General features: G+C 34.4%; 1 pseudogene; it reads left to right on the plus strand.

Moving 5' to 3' along the window:
* Positions 1-23,846, plus strand: LOC149547659 (bifunctional levopimaradiene synthase, chloroplastic-like; annotated as a pseudogene).

Here is a 23,846-nt window from a genome sequence, read left to right on the forward strand (position 1 = left end):
ATGGCCTAACTTTTATTCAAGCCCCTCATTACTAAATCTCAAGGATGGAAATCTCTCAAAGTCGATGAAAGTCTGCCTTTTCAAAATTATTCGTGTGCCAAGACCCTGGGTATGTATCTAGCTTCTATCTCTGTTTTCAAACTGATATCGAATGCAATATTGACCACTGAATAGTGATTTTCTGCAAACCACAAGTTTCATAGTCTTCTTTCTTTTATTTTTCTTTGTTGTAATTTTCATGCACGCACTCATTAAAATGAATAATAGATGTTTTCTTTTCCAAAATATTATCTTTAAACAATATTTTGTATTATGTGTTGAGAACATGTGTCTCAACCTTGCAATCTTTTTCTGAAAAATTCTAGAATATGCTTGTGAAATTTTTCCACTTGTTTATATATCTTGAAAAAGAGTGTATAAAATACCAAAAGGTGCCCTATCCATAACAGAATATAGGAGGGTCATTTTTAGAGCATAGTTAGCTTGTGTTATGACTTTTATGGAGGTCTAAACTAAGAGACAAAATTGTGGACGGGATTACTATTTTAACCAGGTTGTTTTTCCATATAGGAAATGTAAATGTCAAAATTGGGTAACATGTGGCATGGTAGTTTTTCCCATAGTTTTGTAAAACCACAAGTGGTTTCTAGGTTGTAAAATCACTATAAAAGGAGGGCTTGGGGAGGTGTTTGTGTAATTGAGTTCAATTTGCAAGGCTTGTGCTAGGAGTCTGTCCAAGTTTGAGTTGTGGTGATGTGCTCCTGTAAGAACTTGCATTGCAAGTGTATTGGAATCATCTTGGTTTGATAATACATTGTGTGGGTTTTGGAGAGTGGGGTTTTTCTCCTGGAAGGGTTTCCCCATGGTAATCACTATGTTATGTGTTCATTGTTATTTTGATTATGTTATTATGCATTTCTTGAGATCTCTGCAATAGTTAGTTGAATTTGCATATTTGTCCTCTCAAAGATTGGCGTAGGAAGTGATTTCATGCACCTTTGCTTCCTTACAAGTGATATCAGAGCCTGACCAATTTTGGTTCTATTTATTAGGTACATGATTTTTTGAGCTAATCAAGGTTTGAGTGGGAGCTTGTGTAGAGCATTTCATTTCTGTATTATAGGATTGAAAAGATGGTGAGCAGGTCAGGGAGAATTGATGTTGAAAAGTTTTTTGGCACAAACTTTGAGATGTGGACGCTGAAGATGGAAGATCTATTGACTGATCAGGATCTATGGGATGCGATTGATGAGAAAAAATTGAGGCCCACTGATCTGACTTTACTTGCACAATATGATGTGATAGACAAAAAAAAGCTAAAAGTCTCATCAAATTGTGTCTTGTAGACTCGATTCTGATTAATGTCTATGAAGAACCTACCGCGAAGAAGCTTTGGAAAAAGCTAAGTGAGATCTATCAAGCAAAATCACTTGTGAACAAGATTTTCTTGAGGAAGAAGTTGTATTCCTTGAGAATGGAAGAAGGTGGACAAATTTCTAAGCATCTGGAAAGCTTTAATATGTTGGTGAATCAATTGACCTCAGTAGGGGTGCCAATGAATGAAGAAGAAATGTGTCAAATCTTGCTATGTTCATTGCCAGACTCATGGGATAGTCTTGTGATGGCTATAGGGAGCACTTTAGTTGTCTTGAAGATGGAGGACATTGTTGGCTCTCTACTTTTTGAGAAAATGAGAAGGAAGGTCTATCTGAATGCCAAAGAGGCTTTGAGTGTTCGTAGAGACCAAAAGAAAGAGGCAAGAACAAAAAGTAGCATGGCCATTCTAAATCCAAAAATAAGGGGAGATCAAAATCTTCTAGTAAGTCCAAGGCAATCTGCTAGAATTGTGGCAAACTTAGACACTTCTAAAAGGACTACAAAGAGGAGAAGAAGAAGAAGAAGAAGAAGAAGAAGCAAGATTATGATTCTAAGTCTGAGAGGGAAGATGGAGATGCTTTCATCATAGCCTTGGCCACTCATGCAGGTGAAAATGCATAGTTAATAGACTAAGGTGCATCTTTCCACATGACTCCTAATAGAAATTGGTTTAGTAAGTATGAAAATTTTGATGGTGGTAAGGTGTATTTGGGTGATAACTCAGTACTTGATATTGTTGGTCATGGAAGTATTCATGTGAAATTTTTTGATGGTAGAATTAGAAGATTTGATGGTGTCTTGCATATCCCTAGACTAGCAAGGAATTTTTTATTTATTAGTAAGCCAATAGATGTGGGTGTGCATGTACAATTTTCTGAAGCAAGTGTAAAAATGGTGAGAGGTGCTATGGTAATAGCAAGAGGAAGTAGATTGGGTACATTATACTAGCTTGATGCATGCACAGTCAAGTACAATAGTACTTCTGATAAGATTGTGAAAAAGACTACTCATTTGGAGGAGAAGATTTCTCTTTCAATAGATGGTCATGGTTTTTGGGTACCCAAGGGTGCTATGTCTACGAAATCAAATTTTCCTATAGAGAAGACCATGTTATGGCACCAAAGACTTAGCCACATAGGTGGGAAGGGTCGACAGACCTTGAAAAATAAGAACCTTGTTGACGGGTTAAATGACTGCAATCTTGAATTTGATTTTTGTGAGCTCATTGTATCTATGGTAAACAAAATTGCATTCAATTTTACTCAAGTTCTCATAAGGCTTCATGTATTTTGGATCTAATCCATTCAGATGTATTTGGTCTAGTTGATGTTCCTTCTATTGGTAGATTAGTTCATTATGTTTCTTTCATAGATGATTTTAGTAGAAGAAAATGGGTTTATTTCCTTAGGAGTAAAGCTAGAGTTTTTAGTCTTTTTAAAGAATTTAAAGCAATGGTTGAAATGTAGATTGGAAAGAAACTAAAATATTTGAGAACTGAAAATGATGGTGAATTTTTCTCCAATGATTTTGATACATTTTGTAAAGATTTTTGTATTAAGAGAGAGAAGACAACTCTTTATTCTCCATAGTAAAATGGAGTTGCAGAAAGATTGAATAGGACCCTGATGGAGAAGGCTAAGAGTATGCTGAGTGGTGCTAGACTAGAACAAAAGTTTTGGGCCAAAGCTATAGCCACTACCTACTACCTAATAAATAGGTCTCCTACATCAACTCTTGTTGATAAGACACCATTTGAAGCATGGTTAGGCCACAAGCCTTCACTTAAACATCTAAGAGTGTTTGGTTGTGATGCATATGCTCATGTGCCAAAGGAGAAGTGGACAAAATTGGACAACAAAGCTGTCAAATGTATCTTCATCGAATATAGTTATGGTGTGAAAGGATACAAGTTTGGGATCTTGTTGCACAAAAGGTATTTCATTCTAGAAACTAAGCCTTCTTCTGTTATAGTACAGCCAGAATAGATAGAAGAAATGAAAGATGTGATTCAACTTCCTGCTACACTTGAGAAAGTTGAATTCAGGCCCTTAGAGAGACGAGATGTTGAAGAGAGCTCTATGAGTTCTAAATCATTAGAGGAAGAGGGAGAGCCTAATCATGAACTTGAACCTCCTAAGCCTGAATAAAATCTTGCTCAAAGGTCTACTAGAAAAAGGAAACCACCTGAAAAGTATGGGTATTCTCCTGATGATTGGAGATGCATATTTGCATTGAATGCTAATATTGATGAACTGAGATTTGTACAAGAGGCTCTTGGTATGAATGATTCAGAGTCCTAAAAAATAGCCATGGATGAAGAAATGGTAGCTCTTTAGAGGAATCAAACATGGGACCTTGTACCATTGCTTGAAGGACAGAAGCCTGTTGGTTCTAAATGGGCATTCAAAAGGAAGATGGGTTCAAGTGGAAGCATTGAGAAGTATAAAGCACATTTGGTTGCAAAAGGTTACTCTTAGGTTGAGGCAGTAGATTATGGTGAGATTTTTCTCTAGTAGCCAAAATGACATCCATTAGATTTTTTCTTTCTATTGCAATAGCTTATGATCTAGAGATCGAGCAAATGGATGTGAAAATTGCTTTCCTTCATGGAGATTTGGAGGAAGAAATTTACATGTCACAGTCAGAGCACTATGTGGTAAAAAGTAAAAGTCATTTGGTCTGTAAATTGAAGAAATCTTTGTATGGTTTAAAATAGAGTCCTAGGATGTGGTACCAGAAGTTCGATAGATATGTGTTGAGTTTGGGATTTGTGTGATCTAAATCTAATCACTGTATATATTTCAAATCTGATGATGATGGTTTTCTAGTTATTGCCTTGTATGTTGATGACATGTTGTTTATTGGCAAAGGAAAAGGTTTGATTGTAGAGTTAAAATCTCAACTCTCAATAAAGTTTGAAATAAAAGATATTGGTACAACTAGGCACATTCCAGGAATGGATATTATAAGAGATAGACAAAACATAAAACTTTGGCTAGGCCAGAGTAAGTATGTTGGTACTATTTTGAAAAGGTTTAATATGCAAGATTCAAGACCATTGAGTGTTCCTGTTACTATGAGAACAAAGCTTTCTAGCTCACAGTGTCCTACATCCCCATTGGAGATGGAAGAGATGAGTCGAGTACCATATTAGAGTACTATTGAAAGTTTGATGTATGCTATAGTCTATACAAGACTAGACATTGCCCAAGTAGTGGGAGCATTTTCCTGTTATATGTCTAATCTAGGAAGAGCACATTGGTATGCAGTAAAAAGAGTTTTCAGATACTTGTGGGGTATGTTAGAGTACTCAATATGTTTTCATGGAACAGGAAACGAGAATTCCTTAGATATTCGAGGCTATGTGGATTTAGACTGGGTTGATGATGTTGATAGAAGAAGATCCACCAATGCATATGTGTTTACATTATTTGGTGGTGCAATCAGTTGGATGAGCAAGCAATAGGCTGTGGTCACTTTGTCCACTACTAAGGCAGAGTATATGGTAGCTACTCATGTCTGCAAGGAAACCATATGGCTAAAGAGATTGTGTTTAGATATAGAGTTCAAATAGGGTGCAGTGACAATTTATAGTGACAGCCAAACTGTAATCCGCCTAGTAAAGAACCTGACTTTTCATGCGAGAACCAAGCACATTGATGTACAATATCATTTTGTGAGAGATATGGTCGAGGATGGCAAGGTGAAGCTGAAAAAGGTAGAGACTTTGGTGAATGTTGTTGATGCATTAACTAAGCCCGTGAGCATAGAGAAATTCAGATGGTGTTCAAAGTCTATGGGCCTCTCGACCCCTAGCAATTAATTCCATGATATTTAGGATCCCCTAACTCTTGCAAGGTGTTAGACAAGTGTGTCTCAACCTTGCAATCTTTTTCTGAAAATTTTTAGAATTTGTTTGTGGAAGATTTTCACTTGTTTATATATCTTGGAAAAGAGTGTATAAAATACCAAAAGGTGCCCTGTCCATAGTAGAATATAGGAGGGCCATTTTTAGGGCATAGTTAGCATGTTTTATGACTTTTATGGAGGTCTAAACTAAGAGACAAAATTGTGGACAGGATTACTATTTTAACCTGGTTGTTTTTCCATATTGGAAATGTAAATGTCAAAAATGGGTAAAATGTGTCATGGTAGTTTTGCCCATGGTTTTGTAAAACCACAAGTGATTTCTAGGTTGTAAAATCACTATAAAAGGAGGGCTTGGGGAGGTGTTTGTGTACTTGAGTTCAATTTGCAAGGCTAGTACTAGAAAGAGTCTCTCCAAGTTCGAGTTGTGGTGATGCGCTCCTGTAAGAACTTGCATTGCAAGTGTATTGTAATTATCTTGGTTTAATAATACATTGTGCGGGTTTTGGAAGGTGGAGTTTTTCTCCCAGAAGGGTTTTCCCACAGTAATCACTGTGTTATGTGTTATTGTTATTTTGATTATGTTATTATGCATTTCTTGAGATCTCTACAATAGTTAGTTGAATTTGCATAATCATCCTCTCAAAGATTGGCATAGGAAGCAATTCCATACACCTTTGCTTCCTTACATTATGCAGTGCTTATAGTAAACATTTATTTTGTATATGTTGGTCAGGTAGAAAAAATTATATTTTTATACTATACATAGGTAAGTGTAAATTTATTTAATTTAAATTTAATAGTAATATTGCGAACCATTTCAATTTCTTTTTCAAAGTATTAGAAATATTATTTAACCTGAATAATTTTAATAAATCATTACTTTCAATTGTTTGCAGCTTGTCACAACAGGCCATCTGCCGTCGTTGTTGGAAAGGATGCGAACACTCTTCAGAGTAATGACGAACAGAAAATACACGTAGTCTTCTTTGTTTTAGTTACTTTTCAGTTTAAACGTTGAATATTCGAGTGTTAAATAATGTAAGACTGTCATTATTGCAGCTTCAAGGATAGCGCACACGGAGCGTAAAATAAATCTTGATTACCGGAAACCAGACCATGTACACTCGGTTTCAACAATTGAGAAGATGCGTATATTAATATTGAAGTCGTTCGCGGAAATGTTCAGTAAAACTATCTCCCGCAGAAAATAGAACACTTGCAGGTAGATGTAGCGAATTTTCAAAATCAGGAGAACTGATCTAATTGAGTGTTATTGTTTCAGGAACTCTTGGATGAGATGGATTGGAGGATAGATATTGAATTGGTTGCAGAGATGAAAGTGCTCTTTAACTCGATGGAAGATGGGGAAATAAATCCTTTTGCTTACGATACTGCCTGGATAGCGAGAATTCCTGCCATTGATGGCTCTGCTCAACCCCAATTTCCTCAAATGGTGGACTGGATTCTTCACAATCAGTTGCCCGACGGTTCCTTGGGAGAGAAGCGCCGTTTTTTAGCGTGTGATAGACTGCTTAATACTCTTTCCTGCCTTCTGGCCATCTGGGGCGTTGGAAATAACCACGTGAAAAGAGGTAATTAATATTATTAATTTATTTCTACTTTTCCTCGTCTTTCCATTTTTGGTTCTATTGTTGGGGTCGGCAGGGGCCACCCCCACAAAAATAAATTATTCACAAATTTACATTCTGAGATATTGGGCAGAATTAAAAACTATTTTTACATTCAAATATTTTTGAATCCGTTTACATTAGGCATAGTTAAATGTTGAGAGTCACCTTCAGCCAGAGGAAGAGTTTAATCTGTGCGCCGTAGCAGGTGTTGAGTTCTTGAGGAGAAATACAGAAGAAATGATTAAAGAAGCACTCTGTCATCATCATTCCAAGGGATTCGAGATGGTCCTTCCTGTACTGCTGAATGAGGCCAAACTTTTGGGCTTAGATCTTCCTTATGAGCTCTCCATCATGAAGCAAATCGGCGAAAAGCGAGACTCCGAACTGAAAAAGTAATCATTTCGCTATCATCTATTTGTGATTTCATATTTTATAAAGCACTTATAAACTGAAGAAGATTATTTGTGAATCAGAGTATCTGTTGAAGAGCTGCACAGCCATCGCTCAGCTATGTTGCAGTGTCTTGAAGGCGTTCAAGAATTAGTCGATTGGAATAATATTCTATATCTGCAGTCCAAGGAAGGATCTTTCTCGGGCTCCCCAACATCTACAGCCTGCGTATTTATGCACACAGGAGACCAGAAATCTCTCCAATTTTTGACGAGATTTGTTAAAAAGTTTGGAGACCATGGTAATTGTTGTATTTAATACTCGAATGCATTATAGAAAGAATGTCGTACGCTAAATCCAAATTCTTTGGATTGCAGTGCCGAGCATGTATCCGGTGGATATTACGGAACGATTGAGAGCCGTCCAATGTGTTGAAGGTCTTGGACTCGAACGGCATTTCGAAAAAGAGATTAAACAAGCTTTGAATTATGTGTTCCAGTGAGTAAATACTAATTCCTATTTTGTTATTCTCCAAGTGCAGATTCCAGATTATTTGCTTTATTTTGAAACCTCGCTTTGGAAACGTATGGTAGGCACTGGAGTGAAAGAGGCATTGGATTCGGACTGGAAAGCCTGGTTCCTGATATTGATATTACAGCCACTGCCTTCAGGCTTCTCAGAATTTTCGGCTACTCTGTATCTTCTGGTCTAATATAAATGATTCAGATGAGCTCTCGTGCAAATTATAATCGAATCTTTAATTTCCAGAATTGATAGATCGGCCTTAATCTCTAACAATTTTGAGTGTCAGACGTTTTGGAAAACATTGAAATCGAGGCTAAAGAACTTTTTAAGCCGTCCAGTAATGGAAACATCGCAGGCGTAATCGGAATATTGAGCCTGTACAGATGTTCACAGCTTAACTTTCCGGGCGAAAATGTAATAAAGGAAACAGATGCATTTGCAAAAGCTTACTTGGTTGAGTAGTTCCTGCAGAGAGAGAACCTTTCACACGCCAAGGCTGTCAAGGAAAACCTGCCCGAAGAGGTATTGCAAATCATTTGCCTTCTCTGATTTTTATTTTGTGCGACTAACTAGTAAGCATCATAAAATAATTTCTGATTTGTATGAGTTTTTATTTTGTCTCTTGCCCAGGTTGGATATGCTTTGTCTGCTCAATCGAATAGAAATATGCCAACACTGACGACTACAAACAATATAGCTGTGTGTTGGTAAACAGATTTGTCACAATAGAATTTGCCCAACGGAGTGTGTGGCAAACCATTCACAACAGTTGGAGAGGCCCTTGATATGCGGCCTTCCTCTGCGTTTAGAGGGGCAGCTTCCTCATATGATATAATTTTTAAAAGATTTTCAAATAAAGAATCTAAAAACTTCAAAGATCAAGAGAAAGTTGTTTAGGACGAATGCACCACACGTGTTTATAACCTTCTTTGGTAGACAAGATTGATAACAAAGGTGATCAAGGACTACGCTTGAAAACAACCAGTATTACCAAGCACATTCATTAACATTTATAAACATTCGCACAGTACGATGAGAATGTTTACTACAATAGATAACAATTTTGATTTTAGAATAAGAAACCCAAAGCATATCTCATTCCATTTCCTTGCACCAAGAAGACAAAAGAGATTTTCAATTTCAGAGATAAAAAGTGTACATACTTTCCAAAATTTATCTCTCAATCAAAATTTCAGCACAGTGTTCCCTTATTTTTAAAACCAAAAAGTCCCTTTACAAAGCCCAAAAGAGCCTTTATATAGACATAGAGGTTAATAACTACCTCTTCGTGGTTAATAACTGCTCCCAAATATGTGATTTGGGTGAGGTTAATTAACCTCAATAAAATTAACCTCAAGCAACAATTACCACTAATTGGAATGTATAGCTTGGAACATGTCTTCACATGGTTGAATCATCAGCTTGTTGAGTTATTTGATGCAGACTCTTCTTCGTGATCATATATGTACTTCCTTGTAGACCTCATTGTCTTGTTGAATATCCCCTACGTGGGCATATGCTAGGAGAAAACTTGGAAAGGCAATAGGGCATGGCTTCATATCTGCTTTCCTCATTTCCTTGAAGAGGATCAAAGTTTCCTCAAAACATTCGCTTTGAGTATATCATAAAATCATTATATTTCGAGGCAGTTGTTCTTCAAAAAGCACCAAGGCCTCATCAAGCTATCCACTCTGTGCATATCCAGCAATCACTATGTTCCATGAAACCAAGTCCTATCTGGGCATATCCTCAAAGAGTTTTCGAACATCAAAAACTCATTTATTTTAAGCATATGTTGCAATCAGTTGATTCCACAAAACCAAGTTTCTTCCAGGGATCTGGTCAAACATACTTTGAGCTTTATCAACCTCCCCATTCTGAGCATATGATGTAACCATTGTTGATCAAGACACTAGATTTTTCTCAAGTACTCTGTCAAAACTTACACAGCCCTCCATTAAAAAAAACATTGTACTTTGTCCTCTATAATTTACAATCTAACAGAGGTCTATGTGTTGCTCCAATTGGACATTCGTAGAGAGGCTATTGGCAACTAATGTGAGATATAGCTTCACACACCATCATCTACGTAGGAAGTGGCTCCTATATTTTCTTCTCAAGCTACAATGATATTTACCTTTACACCTGCTGAATTGGTTTTACTAAAGGTGTCAAGAACCTTTCCAATTCATCCATATCAGGTTTATATCAAAAATCATTTGATTCCTTAACATTCTATCAATTGGACAATCTGTCAAACATTTGTCTAGCACCAATTGTGACTAATAACTGCAAACATTCTACCATGAAAGCTCTTAAGAAGCCTTCCTTGTCGACATCTTCAAGGTTGAGATTTGGCGATAGAGTGGATAGGTGACATATAAATATTTGAAGAAACTTCAGGCTCAGTTTCCTTTTCTTTAAACTATCTCTGCCCTACAAGCTTAAAGATAATAATGCACTCTTTTGTGCATCCTACAGTAATCTGAAAATGCACTGTGAATGTATTATTATATAGTCTCGTTATCAAATGAATGTACAGCGATCAGCCAAGAAGTGGAAGCCATTTATGTTCACCCATGGTGACATACAAGATGGAATTTATATGATCATTTCTCTTCCTCACATGGATAGAATAGCGTTTTCCTTTATAAAACTTGAAACAGTTTGAAAACTTCCTGAGCATCTACCAACATCCGCACCAATCACACATCTAGCAGGAGTCAAGCAACCTTTTTAGTGAGTGCTGAAACGATAGCATAATAATATCTATCGCAATCCAAAAATCAAAAATTCGAAGGCTTTATATTGCACATTGCAGGAATATTTTAGTTTGTCATGGTTTATGCTATTTGTACAATCTACCCTGTTATTTGGAGGCTTATAAACTCTTACTTCCCTTGAGACTAATTTACTGATTTGATGCCTTGGTTTTTATTTGGCAGGTACTCAATTAATCACCTTTATAATTCATTCAGAACCCAAATATGTAGCTAAGAAGCTTCTCATTGTTTATGTAATTTAAACCACCTTTTATTGCACATGATGAATCATCAAGGACTCCGTCTGATTTATTTCCATGGTTATTTCCAATTGCTCCCATGTACATGTCTGACTTCTTATGGGAGAGTTTTCAAACAAGTTAGTAACTGCCTTGTACAAGTTAAGAAAAACATGTTTTTGGACATTATCATTAACCTTTTGAGAGGTTAATGAAAACGTGTTTTTGATGGTTATCATTAACCTTTTGAGAGGTTAATGAAAACATTTTTTTGATTGTTATCATTAACCTTTTGAGAGGTTAATGAAAACATGTTTTTGATGGTTATCATTAACCTTTAATAACTTGAGGCTCAAAAGTCAAATTTTTAAAAATTTCAAGTGTTGTGCAGGGCTTAGAATGAGCCAGAGACATGAAAGTTTTTAGAAACTCAAAAATTCAAAGATAAAATGGCCAATTTAAAGCATAAAACTAGGCAAGTTTCAAAAATTAATCATGGCTTATAAAATTGAAACAATTTTATAACCGGGCAACAACTGGCTCTAACTGGGGACAACGACTAACAAGGACGAAGCTCGATTCCAAAATAATTAGAGCAATGCTTTATCTATGGGGCTATAGAGTCACTTGGGGGATCACTTTGTAAAAGGGGGAACAAACACCAAAAACGGGACAGAAAAAAAGAAAAACTAAAGCACCACAAACTCCTAACTAGACTATGTACAAGGTAAGTTTCCCTACCTCTATTGACTCAAGGTATAATCATGCAAATCCATTCACAGGGTGGGGAAAATAAATACCATGGTATACCAACATGTGACAATTCTTAAGCTTCCATGGGTTCGAATATAAGTTTGCTACTTGAATACTAACTCTGAAGTTCATAGCACACCCCACATCTCTGGATGAGAGAGCATATCCAAATAACCATGCTTCATCAAAAATCTCTGACTTTAAAATCAAATCTGCTTCCTATTGCATGTCATAGATGACTTCATTTTGAAAGAGTTGAAGTATAAGGCTCTCGAGTTTCTTAATGCATTTTTTATCTTCTCTTGTGATTGGCGAACCCTCTTCTTTTTCCATGGGCATGGTCATGGTTGAATCCTCTGTAAAATTATTCCAACTAGGATGCACATCCATGTTATATTGGATTTTCCCATAATCTATTTCTTCTTCCTTATCTTCCAAAAGATTGTCTTGAAGTCTTAAGTACTGCAAAGTTATACTGATATCATGGTCAACATGGTTGGTCATCACTTCAATTTCCCTTCCATTAATATCAAAATTCTCCTTCTGAAGATCCTTTTGGTGACTGAGACTCAAAGATATCAAACCTTGTATTGGATTGCCTTCATCTAATCTGTGGCATGAAGCAACTTATGGAGTTATGGCCAGCAAACCTTGTCTTTGAATACCAACTTGAGAATCATCAATAGAAATGTTTTTCTCTAAGAATAAAGGATTAAAGTAAAGACTTTCTCCATAGAGGAAATAACCATCCAAAGCTTTTGAGCACAAACTTGGGATAAAAGCATCATTAGAGTTTCCTTCCTCGGATTCCTCCATGAGATCACCTACTAACTCATTACTTTCTTCATCATGGTTATTCTTCTCATAGAAGTCCTTTGGCATAGAATTTCCTATTTGATGAAAAGACTAAAAAAGAGGATTTCCTTGAACTTTGAATGTTCCATAGGAATTTAATTTAAATTCTATTGGAATAGAGGAACTTGTCTTCATGTCCATATAGTTTTCATCTTCAATATGTTCGATGATATCTATCCCCTTTTGAATCATCATTTCTTGTACAAGACATCCTTTATGGAATGTAGAAGTTGGTATGTGTGCTAAAGAATGAAGGCTAGATGGTTCATCTTCTTCTCTTTGAAGCTGATTTTTAACCTTTTCATCAACAGATCTTTTAATCACAAGTTCATCGATGTCATCAAAAGAAAAGGTTTCCATTTCTTTGGGGAAAGAAGATATTTGTAGAAGTTCATTGGTGCTCTTATCTCCATCAATGGTAGTAGTTTCAGATTGTTCTATGACATTTGAAGTATTGATATCATCAATAGATTCATCATCATGAATGATCATCGAAGGATGATTTGGAAGATTTTCTCCACATAGGAAGTCATCATCTGAAGCATCGAAGCACCAAGTAGGAATAAAAGTAGTATGAAATTCACCTTGATCCACATTTTCCTCATCTTCAATCATTTGTTGTGTAGTTTCCTGAGATTTTGATATTTCTTTTAAAATCTTCACAGTCATGCCTTGATACATTAGCAAACCCTTCTTCTCCTATAGATTATCTTCCTTGACTATCTCCTTCATTACACATAGGATCCCCGTCTTCTTTTATGCATGAAGATTTAGATGAATCTTTTGTAACATTTGGATCAAGAGATGTTCTACTACCAATAAAATAATTCTTGCATGGGTCTTCTTTCTCAAGGTCTCTCAACATTTGAAGTAAAGAAGGATGTACTTTGTTAGGATCTAGGTGTGCATTACCATAGAAGCTTTTTAAAAATTCAACCTGATTGGCATCAATGGAAGTATGATTTTGATGAGTAATAGGTGCAAGCATGGGGACACCTTTTTTATCAGCACTATCCATCTTCAATTGACATGAATCACTTTTCTTATCAAGTTCTTCTTTATGCTCACATGTAGAACTTCCTTCTAAAAATGATTTGGGTTTGTGAGAGAAAAAATGATTATCTTTACCATCATCTTCATCTATCTTTTGCAAAGTTTAGAGCAAAGATGGATGAATCCCTCCTAGATCTAGTTTCTGTCCACCATAGAAACTTTTCAAGAAGCTTTCCTTCTTAGGATCAATTTGATTTTGCTAAGATGCAGGTGCATGAGAGACATTTTTAGTATTCCTCATTGCTGATTTAGATGAAGCACATTTTTCAGCAAAGCCTTCTTTATCTTTATACGCAGAATCTTTTTCCAAAAAGGATGTTTGATCATAAAAAAAAAAACATAATTCTTTCCATCCTCTTCTTCAATCTTTTGAAAAACTTGAAGTAATTGGGGATGAACCATTTTGGGATCTAGCCTCCTATCGCCATAGAAATTCTTCAAGAATTCAACTTGCAGAGGCTCATCAAGAATCTGTTTCTTAGGATATGAAAAGTATTCATCATCACTATCACTGTCACTTTCAACTTTTCCCTTGTACCAAACCATGATTCTGAATTACCACCTTCAAATAGAGTTGTCGATAATCAATCATTAAAATAGAGTCGCCAACCTTCATTCCAAGGAAGGTACCTTTTATCAACCATGTTATTGATTATTGTTCACTTGGTTTTGGATATGACCAAGATTTTGCCTATTTCTTCTTGGGATAACTACTATTCTTTCAATGATTACAACGTTGTGACCAATAGGAGCTCTTCGCAAGATTTCCCTGAATTCTTCTTCTTCTTCAAGAATTTGATTCACTAGATGGTATTGTTGAGTACTTTCGTCCACACTGCTAGGCGAGAGTGTTCAAGTCTAAAATGATATCCTCCTAGGTGTCTTGAAAGCCAAGGTTAGTTGGAGAACTGGAAAAATATTCTCATGCGGAAGCACCATTGTGCTTCATTACAGGCGACTGTCAATCTTTCTTGTTCAGTCTCCCTAGTAGAGTCGCCAAAAATCTGTTGGTAAACAGATTTTTCACGGTAGAATTTGCCCAACGGAGTGTGTGGCAAACCATTCACAACAGTTGGAGAGGCCCTTCATATGCGGCCTTCCTCTGCGTTTAGAGGGGCAGCTTCCTCGTATGATATAATTTTTAAAAGATGTTCAAATAAAGAATCTAAAAACTTCAAAGATCAAGAGAAAGTTGTTTAGGACGAATGCACCACACGTCTTTATAACCTTCTTTGATAGACAAGATTGATAACAAAGGTGATCAAGGACTATGCTTGAAAACAACCAGTATTACCAAGCACATTCATTAACATTTATAAACATTCGCACAGTACCATGAGAATGTTTACTACAACAGATAACAATTTTGATTTTAGAATAAGAAACCCAAAGCGTATCTCATTCCATTTCCTTGCACCAAGAAGACAAAAGAGATTTTAAATTTCAGAGATAAAAAGTGTACATACTTTCCAAAATTTATCTCTCAATCAAAATTTTAGCATAGTGTTCCCTTATTTTTAAAACCAAAAAGTCCCTTTACAAAGCCCAAAAGAGCCCTTATATAGACATAGAGGTTAATAACTACCTCTTTGTGGTTAATAACTGCCTCCCAAATATGTGATTTGGGTGAGGTTAATTAACCTCAATAAAATTAACCTCAAGTAACAATGACCACTAATTGGAATGTATAGCTTGGAACATGTCTTCACATGGTTGAATCATCAGCTTGTTGAGTTATTTGATGTAGACTCTTCTTCGTGATCATCTATGTACTTCCTTGTAGACCTCCTTGTCCTGTTGAATATCCCCTACGTGGGCATATGCTAGGAGAAAACTTGGAAAGGCAATAGGGCATGGCTTCATATCTTCTTTCCTCATTTCCTTGAAGAGGATCAAAGTTTCCTCAAAACATCCACTTTGAGTATATCATAAAATCATTATATTCTGAGGCAGTTGTTGTTCAAAAAGCACTAAGGCCTCATCAAGCTGTCCACTCTATGCATATCCAGCAATCACTATGTTCCATGAAACCAAGTCCTGTCTAGGCATATCCTCAAAGAGTTTTCGAACATCACCAACTCATTTATTTTGAGCATATGCTATAATCGGTTGATTCCACGAAACCAAGTTTCTTCTAGGCATCTGGTCAAACATACTTTGAGCTTTATCAACCTGCCCACTTGAGCATATGATGTAACCATTGTTGATCAAGATACTAGATTTTTCTCGGGCACTCTGTCAAAACTTACATAGCCCTCCATTAAAAAAAACATTGTACTTTGTCCTCTATAATTTACAATCTAACAGAGGTCTATGTGTTGCTCCAATTGGACATCCGTAGAGAGGCTATTAGCAACTGATGTGAGATATAGCTTCACGCACCATCATCTATGTAGGAAGTGGCTCCTTCTATATTTTCTTCTCAAGCTACAATGATATTTACCTTTACACCTGCCGAACTGGTTTTACTAAAGGTGTCAAGAACATTTCCAATTCATCCATATCAGACTCATATCAAAAATTATTTGATTCCTTAACATTCTATCAGTTGGGCAATCTGTCAAACATTTGTCTAGCACCAATTGTGACTGATAACTGCAAACATTCTGCCATGAAAGCTCTTAAGAAGCCTTTCCTGTCGACATCTTCAAGGTTGAGATTTGGCAATAGAGTGGATAGGTGACATATAAATATTTGAAGAAACTTCAAGCTCAGTTTTCTTTTCGTTAAACTATCTCTGCCCTACAAGCTTAAAGATAATAATGCACTCTTTTGTGCATCCTGCGGTAATATGAAAATCCACTGTGAATGTATTATTATATAGTCTTGTTATCAAATGAATGTACAGTGATCAGGCAAGAAGTGGAAGCTGTTTATGCTCACCCATGGTGACATACAAGATGGATTTTATATGATCATTTCTCTTTCTCACATGGATAGAATAGCGTGTTCCTTTATAAAACTTGAAACTTGAAACAGTTTGAAAACTTCCTGAGCATCTACCAGCATCCACACCAATCACACATCTAGCAGGAGTCAAGCAACCTTTTTAGTGAGTGCTGAAATGATAGCATAATAATATCTATCGCAATCCAAAAACCAAAAATTCGAAGGCTTTATATTGCACATTGGAGGAGTATTTTAGTTTGCCATCGTTTACGCTATTTGTACAGTCTGCCCTATTATTTGGAGGCTTATAAACTCTTACTTCCCTTGAGACTAATTTACTAATTTAATGCCTTGGTTTTTATTTGGCAGGTACCCAATTAATCACCTTTATAATTCATTCAGAACCCAAATATGTAGCTAAGAAGCTTCTCATTGTTTATGTAATTTAAACCACCTTTTATTGCACATTATGAATCATCAAGGACTCTGTCTGATTCATTTCCATGGTTATTTCCAATTGCTCCCATGTACCTGTATGACTTCTTATGGGAGAGTTTTCAAACAAGTTAGTAACTGCCTTGTACAGGTTAAGAAAAACATGTTTTTGGAAGTTATCATTAACCTTTTGAGAGGTTAATGAAAACGTGTTTTTGATGGTTATCATTAACCTTTTGAGAGGTTAATGAAAACATTTTTTTGATTGTTATCATTAACCTTTTGAGAGGTTAATGAAAACATGTTTTTGATGATTATCATTAACCTTTAATAACTTGAGGCTTAAAAGTCAGATTTTAAAAATTTCAAGTGCTATGCGGAGCTGAGAATGAGCCGGAGACATGAAAGTTTTTAGAAACTCAAAAATTCAAAGATAAAATGGCCAATTTAAAGCATAAAACCAGGCAAGTTTCAAAAATTAATCATGGCTTATAAAATTGAATCAATTTTATAACGGGGCAACACTGTGTTTAATCCCAACGACCTATGGTTGGGGAAGACATTGTATCGGTTAGATTGATTGTATTGCAATTTTATTATATTTAAATCATCTCCTCTATCACATGTACATAACCCTAATCTAGATTGACTGGTATTCACGTCGTAGAGACTGCCAAAAGAAAGCAATGAAAAGTATATAGAATTGGTGAAGCTCGACTTTAACCATATTCAGGCTACACACAGATCTGAAATCAGGGTAAACTTTAAGAAAGGCACCTCCAAAAAAAGATATAAAATATTGGCGAATATTTCATTATTTTGAAAAAAAAAAATTATTTATATTGTCGAAACTCTCAATTTTTCATTCTAAATATGATTAATTTTGGCGATTATTTTTAAATCATAATTTTTTTTGTATAAAATATTGACGAATCTCAATAATAATAGGAAGTTCATTAATCACCATGGAATATTACAAATCAAAATTGAACATTTTTTTACCTTGTAGAATGTTATGAGAATCGTTACATATACTTTAAATCAATAGTGAATAATAAATATTGGTGATATATCCCTAAATTAACTAATAATTATGATAATTATTGGTTAGTTCAATTTAATTTCTCCAATAATATATTATATTTAGGTTACTCAAATCTATTCATGTAACGAATATTGTGGCGAATATTTGAGTTTAAATTTTTCAATAAAATAAATTATTGAGCGATTTTAAATATTCTAGAATTGAATTTTATAAAACTATGGCGAGTTAGGTTGTATCAAATCTTAAATTATTAGCCAAAATACTAGCCAAAAAATTCTAAAATTAGCCAATTTACGAATATTAGCCACTAAATTATACCCTATCTGAAATACAACATATAAAGAGGTAAAAAGGAGGAGGAGTATTCTAAACTTAATCAAAATAGTCCCTATAATAAAGACAATGATCAATCTAATTAGGGTTTCAAAAAAAATTGTTGAATATATGAGTTTGTGCCAAGATCTTTGATGAAAGCTATTAAAATGAGATTATTGCAATGTTAAAGATGGTACAAGGATTGCAGATTCCCACTGCTAGATTTTACTCAGCACAGAGAAGTTGCAGTTCATTGTACCTCTTTAGCGGTGATGTTCGAACCACAATACAGCGAGTGTAGACTTGATTATGCAAAAGTAGGACTTTTGGTTGTTATCTTAGACGACCTCTGTGACACCTATGCAACTCTCAGCCTGAGCGGTTTAAACATCACACACTAATGCTTCATTCCTAGACTAAAAGTGTTAAATAGTCAAAGTTTGACTTACTTTTGCAAGCTTAATTTCTTGGTTAGTGTGTGATGTTTCAGCCAAATCAAGCTTTTGAAAGGACACCACATTCAATCCTCCTCTTGTCTTTAACAAATTCCTAATCCATTGGATTGGGTAATCTCACATTTACTAATTTAAGCTTCTACTATCTCTTTCCATGTTTTCTTTACCTCAAAATTTTCTTTACCTTTGAGGTTTCCATTGTTTGGTGTTGTCTACAATTTCTACTATCATGTCCAACTTTGAGACAACTACAACAAGGTAGTTCTACATTCAACCATTTCTTGTAATTTACTTTGAAATATGTCATAATGCAATTATCTAGAATGTGCCCATGGGTAAAAGTACAAATTTGTGTCACCTTTTAGGATGACTTATCAAAATGACTGAATTTGAGTATTTCTATCTAAAAATCAATTTTGTTCAAACATATTATCTTGATAAATTCATTCTAGATAAGTTATATATGTTTTTCACACTTTTCCAATTGAAAATGTCTATTAAATGCATGTTTTATACTAGTTTGTATCCGTTAAAAGTTTCAACACAAAAGACAAATGATTTGGTTCTTTAGAAACACTTCAATGTGAAGGTAAAATTAGGGTGGGGATGAAACCCATAAATCATAATTATTGTAACAATAAAGTTAACTTGTTAGGGTTACAATATTGATTATAATAGATGATCTATCCAGTGAAGGGTATGTCCTATTAAAATCTTTAAGACTATTAGGTCTTACTCTATTAAAATATTTTACGCTTATAATCAAGTAAGGACTCTGTTAGGAGATTCTAAATAGATCTATTAGGATCCTAATTTAATCTGTTAAAACTGATTCAGTACCTAACCCTTAGTTTTCTCTAAAAGTTGATTTTGGACCTCCTTTGTTAATGTCTCGATCTGATCTTTGTTTTGTACTTCACTGCTTAGATCACTCTATCTAATTTCCTTTCAAATTTAGTCTTCCTTTCTATGTTTTATCCTTGTTTGCTCCTTCACTTGCGCATTCACCCATTCATTACTAATCACTTGTTCATCATTCCTCCTCTCTCATATGATCTTAGGGTTAGAGCCCTCATCAAATAGATAATATTTGAAAGTTTTGGATCATAATCAATAGTTCACAATTCATCCCTTTTGTCTTTTCCCTTCTGATTTTCTAATTGGTTGATCTTCTTTTTTTGGTGTTAGGATTAATGTTAGATAGAAATAACAATTATGTGAAAATATAAACAATATCATAAAAAAATAAATCACACAAAAGAGAATATAAGACACAAAATTTTAAGGTGCTTCACCCAAACCCTAGGCTATGTCCACCTAACAGCAAGTCCAATATTATTATGATCCAATGATTACAACATGATTACAATCTATAATCCCTTACAGCTCAATACTATCACAAGAAACAATTTTTGCATCACACATTATGAAACAATCCCTAACCCTAGGCCCTTTTTATGCAAGTATTTTTATTGCTTTAGGGATATAATTAATTATTACAAATCGGCCCAAAATCCCAATAAAATAGGGCCCAATTTTTTTTATAAAGTATGTACAATACTTCTCTGATTAGTCACCACAAACTAATAGTAGAGATCACTACCTTCTATAAAGACTCATAAACTCCACCTTAACTATCACTACAATCATTAAATGTTGTAGAGAATTCAAAAAATATGATCTACATAGGTCTACGAGTGATTACAAACTCATAAGATAAAACTATTTTTCTTGACATCTGAATGTTTTGACACTTAGTCATAACTAACATTCACGAAGGCACTTGAATTCTACACACTTGATCTATTATATTCACTCAAAAAAATTGTCTTACAATTTACTTGGTCTCAATTGTGTAAGATTAGCTTAAATGTGCCCTCGATCTCCACTAGGGTTCTCACAAATCTCTACCTTGCTCAACAAAATAAAAAAGTTTTTATATGATCGGCCTTTGCTAGATGACTCGATCATAGTGATGACCATCCAACCTTTTCTAGTAAATGACTAAGTGTTTGAATACTAATAGGCAATGTAGGTGTAGAGATCAATAGTGTCATTTTTAAAAATTGGTTATAACAGTCGATTAGATTGAAACACTTTGCAATTTATGGTCTCCAAAACTTGAGCTAAATGAAAATGTAATTTATATATTATCTTGAGTTGATTCCATGTAATAAAGTGTCCTTGAATATAATATAATGTTGGTCAGCCTCAAGAGGTAGGGATAAGTTTCTAGAATGTTCTCTAGTGGTAGAAAAAATGCATATATAAGGAAGGCTCATAGGTTAGCTACGAAAGTTCTGAGTGGTGGATTGTAGCTTTGTCTTGTTAAATATTGCAATGAAGACACCCATGTGGCTTTCAATGTTTATTTTTGAATGAAATGTAATTCCACACTTGTGGAGATAATAAGAAACACATATTTTGTTCGTGCAATTTTTTGTTGTTCTCTATTTTTTTTTGTGTGTTTGTGGTATTAAGAGGAGTACCCCATTAGTTTCTCATGATCTAGTTCAAATGGAAGACATTTCTCACTAACCTCTAATTGTTTTCAAATATGTTTACCACAAAATTAATATAAATAGGCACATTTGTTTACTTTGCATGGTTTCCGACAAAACTACTATTTTAAAAAAATCTTTAAACTACATCTTGCTTGTGCTATTTTATTACAATATATTTACACTATGCTGTTATATAAAGAAATGCCACATTCATGAATAGAAAGCACAATTTTTGTTGACCATGCTACTTAGTCTCGAATATCATAGGAAATTGTCATTACCACTAGAGATGAAATATCGATGCTATATCTCCCACACCTCACCCCATGAAACTATTTTGTTCATTATTAGAAACATAGGAAATAGTAGCACACACCCACAATAGAAAAATATCCCCAAAACATATAAACAAGGTTACCAATGGAAACTACAAGAGAATCATATGTGTAATACTTCCTTAGTGCACCCCTACCTTTAACATGATATGTTACACTTCACTAACATGATCTTTTGACAACCAAATTTAACATAGATGCCCTCAAAAGTAAAAATGAAACTTTAGTCATATTTATAAACTTACTAAGAAAGTTTGAGTTAGACTTTACTAAGCATGCATCTTTTACAAAAAATTATGACCACATTGATAACTTCTTAAACAATTATTACAACTTTCTTCAAAATATAGAATCTTTCAATATAAACATACTAAATGAAATCAAAATCAAACACTTACTACCTTTAAATCTTCAAATTAAAACTAATACACATGTTAGAATAATTCACACATAAAAAAAAATTTAAAAAACTAATTTAAATGCTTTGCGAAGAAATTCAACAGCCCATAGTCATGCCTTAACTACAAATAACTAGTAGAGTCTATCATTTTGTCAGTAGAGTTGCCAATTGAAGTTTGTATTGTTCTAGACTGGTGATAGGTAGAGAGATTGGGTGTCCACCAATGAAGATTTTAAAAATTAACCACATGTTTTCATTGTGAACAAATACTAATCAACCTTCCACTTCGAAAATACTTTCCTATAAGATTTTTTAGTTTTTACTTTATCAACACAATGAGAAAGTTATTTGCAATTTATTAAAAAAATATTTCAATCCTTAGCCACAAAAAGTGAACATTGACATCAGGCTAGACTACATGTTTTCTCCTCCCCACCCACATTGAATGGGGGTATATTTGTAAAGTGTATTTATTCAATTAATGAAACTCAAGCCTAGGCCTTTTATGAACTAAAGAAGAAAAGGAGGAAGAAGAGGAGAAGGAGGATGAGGAGGATGAGGAGATAGTGAACATTGACATTAAAAAAGAGGCACGAGCAATAATATGGAACCACGGTTAACTGTGTAATAATAATGAATGATCTATATGATTTGTTCAATTAAAATTGTGTTAAATAATGGTCTAGTATTTCATTAAGACATTTCATGAATGCAAGCATAAATCTAACTAAGAAATGACATGAATATATAATTACTTTTATTTTTAATAACTTCATTGTTCAATCTTTTATTTCTTTGTTTGTGAAAAGCGGATCAATATTTCTTATGCTACTTTTTTTTTTTAATAAATAGAATTGTTCTACATATATACCATTAATAAAAAATTTTCATTCAATTCTAGAAGGAAAACAATATTCCAAAATTTCTACTTCGAAATTGGAATTAGTGATGAACACACCGAATCAAAGTCTAAAAGGTGATATGTTAGGTGAATAAAATAGACATGTTATTAGATCTATAATAATATATGTAAAATGTCTCAAAGATACTACTATATTTCAACATAAAAAGTTTTCAAAAAATATCATCTTGTGATGCCGAAATTACCATAGCATTAAATATAATTTGATGCATTTGTATTGCCACTAAGTGTTTGAACACTAATAGGCAATGTAGGCGTAGAGATCAATAGTGTCATTTTTGAAAATGCATTATAATGGTTGATCAAATTGAAACTATTTGCAATTTATGGTCTCCACAAGTTTGGCTACGTGAAAATGTAATTTATATAATGTCTTAAGTTGATTCTATGTAATAAAGTATCTTTGAGTATAATATTAGGTTGGTCAGCCTCGAGAGGTAGGGATAAGTTTCTAGAATGTTCTCTAGTGGTAGAAAAATGCCTATATAAGGAAGGCTCATAGGTTGGCTATAGAGGTTCTAAGTGGTGGATTGCAGCTTTGTATTGTTATATATTGTAAGGAAGACACCCGTGTGGCTTTGCATGTTTTTTTTTGAATTGAATGTAATTCCACACTTTTGGAGATAATAAGAAACACATATTTTGTTCGTGCAATATTTTTTTGTTCTCTATTTTTGTTGTGTGTTTGTGGTATTAAGAGTAGCACCCTTCATTAGTTTCTCATAATCTAGTTCAAATCGAATATACTTCTCACTAACCTAGAATGGTTTTCAAACAAGTTTACCACAAAATTAATATAAATAGGCACATTTGTTTACTTCACATGGTTTCCTAGAAAATTACTATTTTAAAAATTTATTTAAATTACATCTTGCTTGTGCTCTTTCATTACAATATCTTTATGCTAGGATGTTATTTAAAGAAATGCCACATTCATGAATGGAAAGCACCATATTTGTTGACCATGCCACTTAGTCTCGAATATCATAAGAAATTGTCATTATGACTAGTCATGAAATATTGATGCTATATCTCCCACACCTCACCCCATGAAACTATTTAGTTCACTATTAGAAACATCTAGGAAATAG

Source organism: Cupressus sempervirens, chromosome 7 (genome assembly GCF_028749045.1).
Source record: "Cupressus sempervirens isolate cs-2001-9-10 chromosome 7, ASM2874904v1, whole genome shotgun sequence".
NCBI classification, from domain to species: domain Eukaryota; kingdom Viridiplantae; phylum Streptophyta; class Pinopsida; order Cupressales; family Cupressaceae; genus Cupressus; species Cupressus sempervirens.